This window comes from Aegilops tauschii, chromosome 7 (assembly GCF_002575655.3).
Source record: "Aegilops tauschii subsp. strangulata cultivar AL8/78 chromosome 7, Aet v6.0, whole genome shotgun sequence".
NCBI classification, from domain to species: Eukaryota; Viridiplantae; Streptophyta; class Magnoliopsida; order Poales; family Poaceae; genus Aegilops; species Aegilops tauschii.
In genome coordinates, this window is record NC_053041.3 from 379778012 (window position 1) to 379790920 (window position 12909).

A 12909-nucleotide genomic window follows, 5' to 3' on the forward strand; every position below is an offset into this window, starting at 1 on the left:
AAGATTCTTGGTGACCAACAAGTATAGGGGATCATTTGTAGTCCTTCCGATAAGTAAGAGTGCCGAACCCAACGAGGGGCAGAAGGAAATGACAAGCGGTTTTCAGCAAGGTATTCTTTGCAAGCACTAAAATTATAGGTAGCGAGTAGTTTAATAGCAAGGTAATTTGTAACGAGCAAGTAACGGTAAATACAAATAATGTGCGACAAGGTAGCCCAATCCTTTTGTGGCAAAGGACAGGCCAAAACAGTCTCTTATGATAAGCAAAGCGTTCTTGAGGGTACACGGGAATTTCATCTAGTCACTTTCATCATGTTGGTTTTATTTGTGTTCGCTACTTTGATAATTTGATATGTGGGTGGACCGGCGCTTAGGTGCTATTCTTACTTGAGAAAACCTCCTAGTTATGGTTAACCCCCTCGCAAGCATCCGCAACTACGAGAAAAGTATTAAGATAAAATCTAACCATAGCATTAAACTTTTGGATCCAAATCAATCCCTTATGAAGTACCACATAAACTAGGGTTTAAGCTTCAGTGATTCTCGCAACCCATCATCTAATAACTACTCCACAATGCATTCCCTTAGGCCCAAATATGGTGAAGTGCCATGTAGTCGATGTTCACATGACAACAGTAAGGGAATCACAACATACATACCATCAACATATCGAACACATATCAAGTTCAAATGATTACTTGCAACAAGATTTCTCCCGTGACATCAAGAACAAAAGTAACTACTCACAAATGATAATCATGCTCAAGATCAGAGGGGTATTAAATAGCATAATGGATCTAAACATGTAATCTCCCACCAAATAAACCATATAGTAATCAACTACAAGATGTAATTAACACTACTAGTCACCCACAAGCACAGTTCTGTGGTTCCGGTGCAAAGATTGAACACAAGAGATGAACTCGGGTTTGAGAGGAGATGGTGCTGTTGAAGATGTTGATGGAGATTTCCCTCCCAAAGATGGGAGAGTTGTTGGTGATGATGATGATGATGATTTCCCCCTCCATAGTTCCCCTGGCGGAATCGCTCCGCCGGAGGGCAAAAGTGCTCCTGCCCAAGTTCTGCCTCGAGACGGCGGCGCTTCGTGCCGAAAGTCCTCTCCTTATTTTTCTAGGTCAAAATGACTTATATACCAGAAGAGAGGCACCAGAACTGGGCCGAGGAGGGCACAACCCACCTAGGCGCGCCAAAGCCCCTAGCGCGCCCAGGTGGGTTGTGCCCACCTGGTGGGCCCTCTCTGGTAGTTATTTGCTCCAATAATTCTTATATATCACATAAAAAATCTCTGTGAAGTTTCAGCTCATTTGGAGATGTATAGAATAGGTGGCCTGACGTAGCTTTTTCAGCTCCAGAATTCCAGCTGCCGGTATTCTCCCTCTTTGTGTGACCCTTGCATATTATCAGAGAAAAGGCATTAGAATTACTCTGAAAAGCATTATTATGCATAAGAACGTCATAAATAATAGTAGGAAAACATGATGCAAAATGGACGTATCAGGGTACCCGTCCCCCATGGGTAAAATTGTCATCCTTACGCGCGACTGACCTGATTTGTCTGTTGCACGCGCCTTCGCGGGTCCCATGAAGGTTGCCCCTGAGTACAATGTGCCCCTCCATCGACTGAGCAATGGGCTGGTGCTACGTCGCCCCGTCGGGCCACAACGCCGCTGCCCCGTGGTTCTCCCCGTGGCTGCACCGACTCGCACGTTGCCACTGCATCACCCTTTCGGGTCCTAGTGCCGCGACACGCGGTCCATGCAGCCACCCCAAGGTCGTCCCCATAGTTGCACCGACCCTGACGCCGCTGATGTGTCGCCCCTTCGGGCCGTAGCGCCGCGCCACGCATTCCATGCCGCCGCCCTAAGGTTTTCCCATCGTCGCCCCAACCCGCATGTTATCGTTGTGTTGCCCATTCGGGGCGTAGCGCCACGACGCACAGTCCACTCTGCCGTCCCCATGTGTCGACTTCTGCGGGAATGCCACCGTCCGCGCCGGTCTTCGTCATGTCGTCGTGTTCCTTGCCTACTTTGAGCATCGCTGTCGCGCTCCTAACCCAGCCGCCGCGGCTGCCGCTCGTTCACCAGAGCGGAACCGCCCGTCCACCCCCCCTTCATCTTCATCCAGCACTAGCTCATCGCTAGTGTCACCATCGTCTTCTCCGACCACATCATCTACTTTGACTACCGCGGCGGCCTCACGCCGATTGGCGTCGCAGCCATCGTCAAGTCCTTCTCTGGTAGCCCCCTCGACATGGTGTACATGGTCCCCGTCTACGCATGCCCGGTGCTGGAAACACCTACGCGTGCCTTCGTCCACGACATCTCCCTGGGCCTGGCAAGCCTGACGTGGCGCCTCATCAACATCGTCTTTGTTCGTCTACGCACGCCCAGTGCTGGCAACACCGATGCGTGCCTTTGTCCATGATGTGTCTCGGGGCCTGGCAAGCCTGGTGTGGCACCTCATCAACATCGCCTTTGTCCGTATATGCATGCCCAATGCTGGAAACATCAACGCATGCCTTTGTCCATGATGTGTCCCCGGGCTTGGCAAACTCGGTGCGACGCCTCGTCAACAATGTCTTCTTCTCGGCGAACCACTAGTTCGACACCATGGCGCCCATGACTAACATGGCGCCTCCTTTCTCCCGCGGCTCCACGGCGACTTCCTCGACACCAGCTACCCCGACTCAACATCGACCACGGCGTTCTTTGAACGACTACCTTGACCATAGCTAAACACCCATGCTCTCGGCTACCTCGATAACGGCACAAAGGGATATCACCTCAGTTGAGCAACTCGTCGCCTTCCTCTACAGTCCACACGTCCGTGACGTGACACCTTCCACAACGCCCCATTGTGACTGTGGAGGGATATCAACCCGTCGGCTGTTATTCTCATCTCTAACCATCTGCGACGCTGCTGTTGTTCGCAACGCTACCGTTACGATTGCAGGGGGTGTTAGAGATATATTAGGTATTTACAGATTGTACGGGATTATATATGAATTGTTGCCATCTTATCTCTAGGAGGAGTCTTGCCCTACAAGTCTTGTACTCAATAGATACTCGCCTTCGAGGCTCAATAATACATCCAACACATTACGCCAATCCTCTCTCTATAGCCCTTCCAACAAATACTAATACTGCGAGCTGCTATACAAATGGTTTTTAACCCCTTTCCGCGACGACATTTTAAACCGTCGCCTTGCCGGTGTGGGTGATAGGAGGGTCCTTCCCACACGACCCAGAAACCAACGGGGATAGGCCCTCGGGTCACACACGTTGGGCAAAATGAGTTCATGTGCGGTCGGGCTAGCCATCGCATACAATTATACATGGCCAATCATTTCCGTTCGTAAGTACATCTCACACAGTGAATCCTAGAGAAATGTTTCCCTTTGTATGTATATCTGATGACCCACAAGTATATGGGATCAATTATATCCTTTTCGATAAGTAAGAGTGTCGAACCCAACGAGGAGCAGAAGGAAATGACAAGTGGTTTTCCGCAAGGCAATGTCTGCAAGTGCTGAAATTGTAAGTAACAGAGTAGTTTGATAGCAAGATAATTTGTAAGGAGCAAGTAACGATAATAGTAACAAAAGTGCAGCAAGGTAGAGCAATCCTTTTGAGGCAAAGGACGGGCCAAAACGGTCTCTTATAGTAAGCAAAGCATTCTTGAGGGTACACGGGAATTTCATCTAGTCACTTTCATCATGTTGATTCGATTCGTGTTCGGTACTTTGATAATTTGATATGTGGGTGGACCGGTGCTTAGGTGATGTTCTTACTTGAACAAACCTCCTACTTACGATTAACCCCCTCACAAGCATCCACAACTATGAGAAAAGTATTAAGAATAAATTCTAACCATAGCATTAAACTTTTGGATCCCATCGTCGAGAGGGAAACAACCCGGATCACCAGCTAAGGCCCCTAAATGACCGCTTAGTGATAAAGGAGGTGGGGGTGCAAAGACAGCCAGGAGGTTTGCCTAGAAGCAGCCACCCTTTAAAGAGTGGCGATCGGATTGCACTTTTACCCAATTTGGGAAGCTACATCTGTTGATGAGTGGTTATACAATGGTGGTCCTTATGAGCTAATTGTTCTACACTTCTTACTTGGTGTAGCTTGTTATATGGGTCATGAGTGGGAACCGGTCCCTTACGGAATAGCGCATAAACTAGGGTTGAAGCTTCTGTCGCTCTCGCAACCCATCATCTAATAACTACTCCACAATGCATTCCCTTAGGCTCAAATATGGTGAAGTATCATGTAGTCAACATTCACATGACACCACTAAGGGAATCACAACATACATACTATCAAAATATCGAACACATATCAAGTTCACATGATTACTTGCAACAAGATTTCTCCTGTGACCTGAAGAACAAAAGTAACTATTCACAAATGATAATCATGCTCAAGATTAGAGGGTATTAAATATCATATTGGATCTGAACATATAATATTCCACCAAATAAACCATGTAGTAATCAACTACAAAATGTAATCAACACTACTAGTCACCCACAAGCACCAATCTATAGTTCCGGTACACAGATTGAACATAAGAGATGAACTAGGGTTTGAGAGGAGATGGTGTTGTTGAAGATGTTGATGGACATTACTCTCCCCAAGATGGGAGAGTTGTTGGTGATGATGATGACGATGATTTCCCCCTCCGGGAGGGAAGTTCCGCCGACGAAATTGCTCCACCGGAGGGCAAAAGTGCTCCTGCCCAAGTTCCGCCTCAAGATGGCGGCGCTCCGTCCCGAAAGTCCTCTTCTTCCTTTTTCTAGGTCAAAATGACTTATATACCAGAAGATGGGTTGCAATTTTAGAAGCAATTTTTATTGCCTTATTGCACCGATGACAACTTACTTGAGGGATCTTGCTCAAATCCCTAGGTAGGTATGCTGAACTCTTGAAAATAAGATTTGGGTTTAAGGATTTTTGGATGCACAAGTAGTATTTCTACTTGGTGCGGAATTTTTGGCTAGCAAAGATGGGGGCAAGCACCACATGTTGAAGGATATATGACAATATAACTTCTGTGTGAATATGAACAAACATAAATGATTATGTTGTCTTCCTTGTCCAACGTCAACAATTTTGGCATATAATATTTTGATGCGGGCTAACAATCACAAACGATTTCCAGGATAGTGTATTTATATGTGAATCTTCTCTTCCCTTATTAATTCTTTCATGAGTTGCATCATTGACTTATGCTATGTTTGTCAATCTCTAATAAAAATTTCTACTTATACTTTTACTTATGCAGTGTCACTACCTACCATAAGATTAGCATATGATCCTTTTCATTTATTTCCTTTCTTTTTATTGGAAGACGAAAGTGAAGAAAGCAAAAACTCAAACTAAACTTTATTATATATCTCGCACACGATTACAAGGATAGATCACTAAGCAAACTCTCGAAAAGAAAGGATCGAACTAAAACTTTTATTCATCTAAAGCAAAAGATAACTAAGGATCAAACTAAGATAAGTAAACGCAAAAGATAGTGGAGGTGATACGATACCGCGGCACCTCCCCCAAGCTTGGCACAAGCCAAGGGGAGTGCCCATACCCGATACTCAATTTTCTTTTGGTGATGAAGAAGGAGGTGGTGGTGATGAAGTAGACGTGATCTTGTCCTTCATGGTCAAGAGATTCTCCAATCTACGGATGACTCTCTGGAGGGCGATTATGTTCCCTTGCAACAAAATATTTTCACGGGTGAGATATTTATTTTGCACACGAACCATTTCGATGATCCGAAAGGCTTCGATCTCGGAGGGGGTGAGGTGATCATAGTAAGGTTTAAGGATATCTTCTTCTTCTTCCTCAGCAGGCCAGGCCTGCTCAACCACCGACGCTTGATCTCTGGTAGCCTCCTTGCTCTGTTCCCCTTTGACAGCTTCTACGGGCTCTTCTCTCTTCAGCTCGATCTTCATCAACCAAGCATCCCCTTCGACGTTGTTGGAGGAAGGCGAAGACATGATGCCTGGCTCAACAGATCTGACCGAAAACAGCAAGAAAAGAAAACAGAAGATTTCTCCACAATACGGTGGTCAATAGGTTCGTGGGGTATATAAAGATTTTTCTATCTTGGGAAACAAGCAAACGGGAGACAAAAGGAGTCCGGAAGGTACCCAAGGTGGGCCCAACCCACCTGGGCGCGCCTGGCGCGCGCCCTGGTGTCTTGTGCCCACCAGGGTGACCTTCCCGGTAGTTTCTTATTTTCCTAATTTTTGTTATGTTCCAAAACGGACAGAAAATATTTTTGCAGATTTTTCGGAGTCCGTTTACTTACCGTATCACGTACTTCCTCTTTTTCATGATTCTGGAGTGTTCCCGAAGGTCTCTTTTATGTGTTCTTCCGGTGTCATAGTTTGGATAATATTACTTTCAACATTAATGGGTGTACTTGAGATATAATGTTTTATTCGTTGCCCGTTAACAACCTTCGGGTTAGTACCTTCGGCATTATTTATCTTGATAGCTCCAGATCGATAAACCTCCTCAATAACATAGAGTCCCTCCCAATGGAGAGGAGTTCTCCTGCGAAGAATCTGAAACGAGAGTTGTACAAAAGAAGATATTCTCCAACTTTGAGCTCACGCTTTTGGATTCTTTTATCATGCCACCTTTTAACTTTTTCTTTAAATAACTTGGCATTTTCATAAGCTTGGGTTCTCCATTCATCTAATGAGCTAATATCAAATAACCTTTTTTCACCGGCAAGTTTGAAATCATAGTTGAGTTCTTTGATTTCCCAATATGATTTATGTTCTAACTCAAGAGACAAATGGCAAGCTTTTCCATAAACCATTTTATAAGGAGACATACCCATAGGATTTTTTATATGCTGTTCTATAAGCCCAAAGTGCATCATCTAATTTCTTAGACCAATTCTTCCGGGACCTATTGATAGTCTTTTGCAAAATTAATTTTATTTCTCTATTGCTAAGTTCAACTTGACCACTAGACTGAGGATGATAGGGTGATGCAATTCTATGGTTAATGTAGCGACCAGACCTCAAATAGTCTGTGCTGCTGTGCACCAGTGTCATCCCTGGATCAGTAATGCTGACACGCACAGTACAAACGGAGGATTTATAACAGAGTAGCAATCACACACTTATTACATCGAATATCTCCAAAGAGAATAAGTATGATAAATATGGCTTAAGGCCATCTAAATACGATAACAGCGGAAGACTTGGAAGATAAGTGAGTCCATCAACTCCAACGGCATCACTGAGTATAAGACCACGACCTAAGGCACCTTACTCGTCGTCTGAAAAGTCTGCAACATGAAACGTTGCGGCCCGAAAACGGGTCAGCACATGGAATATGCTGGCAAAATAACACATGGAGAATAATGAACATAACAATGCTATACTACATGCATATATGGCTGGTGGAAAGCTCTATGGTTAAAGTTTTTGCGAAAAGCCAATTTTTCCCAACTGCAAAGGAATAAATTTTATTTAACTATCATGGTGGTTGTGAAACATTGAGATGGTTGACAGCATCTCAATCCCAATTAAAAAGTCATCATTAACCCAACAAAATTAATTAAAAGTAACATGGTGATGAGATTCAAATGATAATCCAGGTACTAGATACTCAAATTGTCCATAACCGGGGACACGGCTAACCATGATTAGTTTGTACACTCTGCAGAGGTTTGCGCACTTTTCCCCACAAGACTCGATCGCCTCCGCTTGATTCTCGCACTACATGATGTTTGAGAAACGGATGACCGAGACACAGTCTTTCAGAAACAATCACTCTTTACTCCGGATGGACAGTTACACCTACTTTCCCCTACATCTGCTAGCCCACCTCTTCAAGAGATCATGTAACCTACTTCCAAAACTTCGAGGTAAACTGGGTTCCTCTGTCTGATACAATGGTCCTCGGAACTCCATGCAAACATACGATCCTGGTCATGTATATCTTTGCCAACTTAGCACTGGTGTAAGTGGTCTTCACTGGAATGAAATGAGCCACTTTCGTCAAACGGTCGACTACAACCCATATTGAGACATAGCCTGAATGAGTCCTTGGCAATCCGGTGATAAAATCCATGCCTATTTTATCCCACTTCCATTCGGGTATTGGCAATGGTTGTAGCAATCCTGCTGGCTTCTGATGCTCTGCCTTCACTCTCTGACACACATCACAAACTGCTACATACTCTGCAATATCCTTCTTCATTCCGGTCCATCAGAAAGTATTCTTCAGATCCAAATACATCTTGGTATTCCCTGGGTGAATCGAGTACGGTGAATCATGGGCTTCTTGCAAAATCAACTTCCTGATCTCCGGATCATTTGGCACATAAACGCGGTCCTCAAACCATAAGGTATCGTGCTCATCCTCACGAAATCCTTTGGCTTTTCCTTTGCTCATCTTCTCCTTTATCTCTTCAATCTCCTTGTCTATCTTCTGAGCTTCTCTGATCCTTTCCATCAAGGTAGACTGAATCTCCAGTGTCGCTAAATAGCCTCTTGGGACTGTCTCCAAACATAGCTCGCGAAGGTCCTCGGCTAACTCCTGAGGTAACTCTCCCGTCATGAGGATGTTGACATGACTCTTGCGGCTCAACGCGTCTGCTACTACGTTAGCCTTTCCTGGGTGATAATGCAATCTCATATCATAATACTTAATGAGCTCCAACCATCTCCTCTGTCTGAGATTTAACTCCTTCTGCGTGAAAATATACTTCAAACTCTTGTGATCCGTGTACACCTCACAATGGTTTCCGATGAGAAAATGTCTTCATGTCTTCAACGCATGCACCACGGCTGCTAACTCCAAATCATGCGTAGCATAATTCTTCTCATGGGGTTTAAGTTGTCGTGAAGCATATGACACAACTCTTCCTTCCTGCATAAGCACTGCTCCAAGTCCTCGACGAGAAGCGTCGCAGTAAACTTCATAATCCTTGCGTTGATCTGGTAGAATCAACACTGGTGATGTAACCAATCGTTTCTTCAACTCTTGGAAACTAGCTTCACAATCCTCAGTCCAATTGAATTTGGTGTCCTTCTTCAATAGCTCAGTCATGGGCTTAGCAATCTTCGAGAAATTCTCGATGAACCTCCGGTAGTATCCTGCAAGTCCAAGAAAACTCCGGATTTCTCCAACTGACGTGGGTGATTCCCAACTTGTCACTGTGTCAACTTTGGCAGGGTCTACTGCTATTCCTTCTCCAGAAATAACATGTCCAAGGAATCCAACTTCCTTCAGCCAAAATTCACATTTGCTGAACTTGGCATATAACTGATGTTCTCTGAGCTTCTCAAGTACCAATCGCAAATGCTCCTCATGCTCTTCCTCATTCTTGGAAAAGACTAAAATATCATCAATGAACACCACGACGAACTTATCCAAAAACTCCATAAACACTTTGTTCATCAGGTTCATGAAATAGGCAGGTGCGTTAGTCAGGCCAAATGACATAACGGTATACTCATACAGTCCATATTTGGTGGTAAAAGCCGTCTTAGGTATATCCTGCTCTCGAATCTTTAACTGATGGTATCCTGATCGTAGATCGATCTTGGAAAATACTTTAGCTCCTTGTAGGCGATCAAACAAATCATTGATCATCGGCAGTGGGTACTTGTTTTTGATGGTCACTTCATTCAATCCACGGTAATCAACAACCATCCTCAACGATCCATCTTTCTTCTCCACTAGAAGTACTGGTGATCCCCAAGGTGACGAACTTGGGCGAATATAGCCTTTATCCAGTAACTCCTTGATCTGCTTCTTAATTTCCTCCAAATCTTTTGCGGGCATCCTATACGGTCTCTTAGATATTGGCCCTGTGCTTGGCAAAAGTTCAATCAAGAACTCAATGTCTCTATCCGGTGGCATGCCTGGCAAATCTTCTGGAAATACATCCGGGTAATCCTTCACCACTGGTACTTCCTCCTGTACAACTCCTGATAATGAATTCACTTGAGTCCTCTTTGGCATATGCCAGGATACATACTTAATCCTTTTTCTTCTGGGGTGGTAAGCAAAATCGACTTACTAGCGCAATCGATGTTTCCTCCATACATCGATAGCCAATCCATTCCCAAAATCACATCCAAACCTTGCGACTCCAAAATTATTAGGTCTGAGGGGAAAACATGCCTACCAATGGCCAATGCCATCTGAAAACATCCTTGGCTTGCCATATACTCTGCTCCTGGCGAGGTTACTAGCATAGGTGTTCTGAGAACTTTGGTGGGCAATTTAAACTTATCCACAAATCCCCTTGATATGTATGAATGCGATGCACCAGTATCGAAAAGAACGATTGCAGTAAATGACTTAACCAAAAACTTACCTATTACTGCATCAGGCTGTGCTTCAACCTCCTCCACGCTCACGTGGTTCACGTGTCCTTTGTTGAACGGGTTCGGCTTCTTCCCAGAGCTTCCATTACCATTTCCATTCTGGGCTTCAGGACAATCAGTTGCATAGTGTCCAGTCTTCTGGCACTTGAAACAGGTAACGTGACTTAGATCCCTCTTGGCTGGGGTAGATGGGTTGGTGCGGTTCTGTCCGTTGGTTCCTCCATTCCCATTACCATTCTTGGTGCCATTATGGTTGTGTGAACTACCTCCTCCATGGGTATGCTGAAACTGTCCTCCCGGTTTCGGGGCAAATCGTGGTTTCTGTTGAGCTCCAGAGTTATATTTCCCTTGTCCATACTTCCTCTTACGGTTTTCAATCTGCTGTTGCTTCCCTTCAATCATGAGTGCTCTATCTACCAACTCCTGGTAGTTGTTGAAGGTTGCGACCATCAAAGGCATACTCAGTTCATCATTCAGTCCTTCCAAAAATTTCTCCTGCTTGGATGCATCTGTAGCAACGTCATCTGGTGCATAACGTGCTAACTTACTGAAATCCTCCACATACTGGCCTACGGTGCGTCCTCCTTGGCGTAGGTTGCAAAACTCACGCTTCTTCATAGCCATAGCTCCTGCTGAAACATGAGCTGTACGGAAAGCTTGCTGAAACTGGTCCCATGTGACAGTGTCAATAGGGTGTGTGGCGGTATAATTCTCCCACCATGATGCTGCGGGTCCATCAAGCTGATGTGCGGCAAAACGCACTCTTTCCGCATCTGTGCATCCTGCAGTGGTCAACTCCCTTCCAACTTTGCGGAGCCAATCATCTGCAACAATCGGCTCGGTGCTACTGGAAAACACCGGCGGGTTTAGTCTCAAGAAACGGGCTAAGTGATCAACAGGTGGTGGTGGTGGTGGGTTGTTGTTGTTGTTGTTGTTGTTGCCTTGGTTCTGCACTAACACTTGCATCAGGGCATTCTGTTGCTGAATCAACTGGGTGATCTCCGGTGGGAAAACAAATCCGGTGTCGCGTCTCGGAGGCATCTGATGGGTTAGAAAAGATGAGAGTTAAGAATAGAATGAGGTCTAGAGGGAAAACACTACCCATATGCTCATGAGACAAATACAATCAATATCACTCAATCAATTCAAACAAGGCATAACAATCGATCTAACTGGCATTACAAAGTGCTTGAACTATACTATTAAATGGGGGAAAACTACTACTGTTATGGTGGTCTACTAGAAATTCTGATCAGTTGAAGACTCCATGATGTCTGCTCCAGCTTCATCAACAAAGTCATCTTCACTTGGTTCCGAGTCGGTGTCGTCGATGATGATGTAGTTATCCGGAGAAGTGCATTCGTCATCTTTTGCTTTTGGCACTGGATTTCCCATGAATACTCCGATCTTCTTCTCCAGGTCGTCATTCTTCCCTACTAATGCGATGATTTCCTCCAAATAATCCTCGCATGTAGCCTTGAGTTCTTCCTCCAGTTCTTTGATCTTCGTCAATGCCTTCTTCAGTTCTTCCTTGTCCGAGCACATCTGGTTCTCCTGGCGACGAATGTGTTGGTTTTGCTCCTGGATGAAAGCTGCAATTGATCCATCCTTCTTGGTTCTGATCATCTCCCATTGCGCGTCTCGGCGTCCACAAATCTGATAAATTGTATCCTTAAGCTCCTGGTGGTAGACTTCTCCAATGCGTCCCATAGCGATGTGGGCGGCCATGCTCTTCCCTAAACTCCAGGTTGGTGCTTCGAAAACCAATCTTATGGGTTCAGTAACTGGCACAAACGTCCTTCCTGGAATGTGAACTTGGATCTTCCAGCTCTCCTCTTCGGGTAATGTGGCGTTGTAGGTTCCGGTGATGCTTGGTATTCCTATGTTCAAGTACTTAGTGACTTCCTTCAAGTGTCGTCCAAAAGGCGTGTCTTCATCTGGTTGCATGAACTTGCTCCTTGCATCCGCCATTCCTAAAAGAGTAGAAAGTGGAGAGGGGTCAGAAATGAGAAGAGAGAAGTGTTCTAGGGCTTAAGCTTAGTTGTCGTGTCCTACAGTCAGCGTGTGCTCTGATAGCACCTTTGTAGCGACCAGACCTCAAATGGTCTGTGCTGCTGTGCACCAGTGTCATCCCTGGATCAGTAATGCTAATACGCACAGTACAAACGGAGGATTTATAACAGAGTAGCAATCACACACTTATTACATCGAATATCTCCAAAGAGAATAAGTATGATAAATATGGCTTAAGGCCATCTAAATACGATAACAGCGGAAGACTTGGAAGATAAGTGAGTCCATCAACTCCAACGGCATCACTGAGTATAAGAACACGACCTGAGGCACCTTACTCGTCGTCTGAAAAGTCTGCAACATGAAACGTTGCAGCCCGAAAACGGGTCAGCACATGGAATATGCTGGCAAAATAACACATGGAGAATAATGAACATAACAATGCTATACTACATGCATATATGGCTGGTGGAAAGCTCTATGGTTAAATTTTTGCGAAAAGC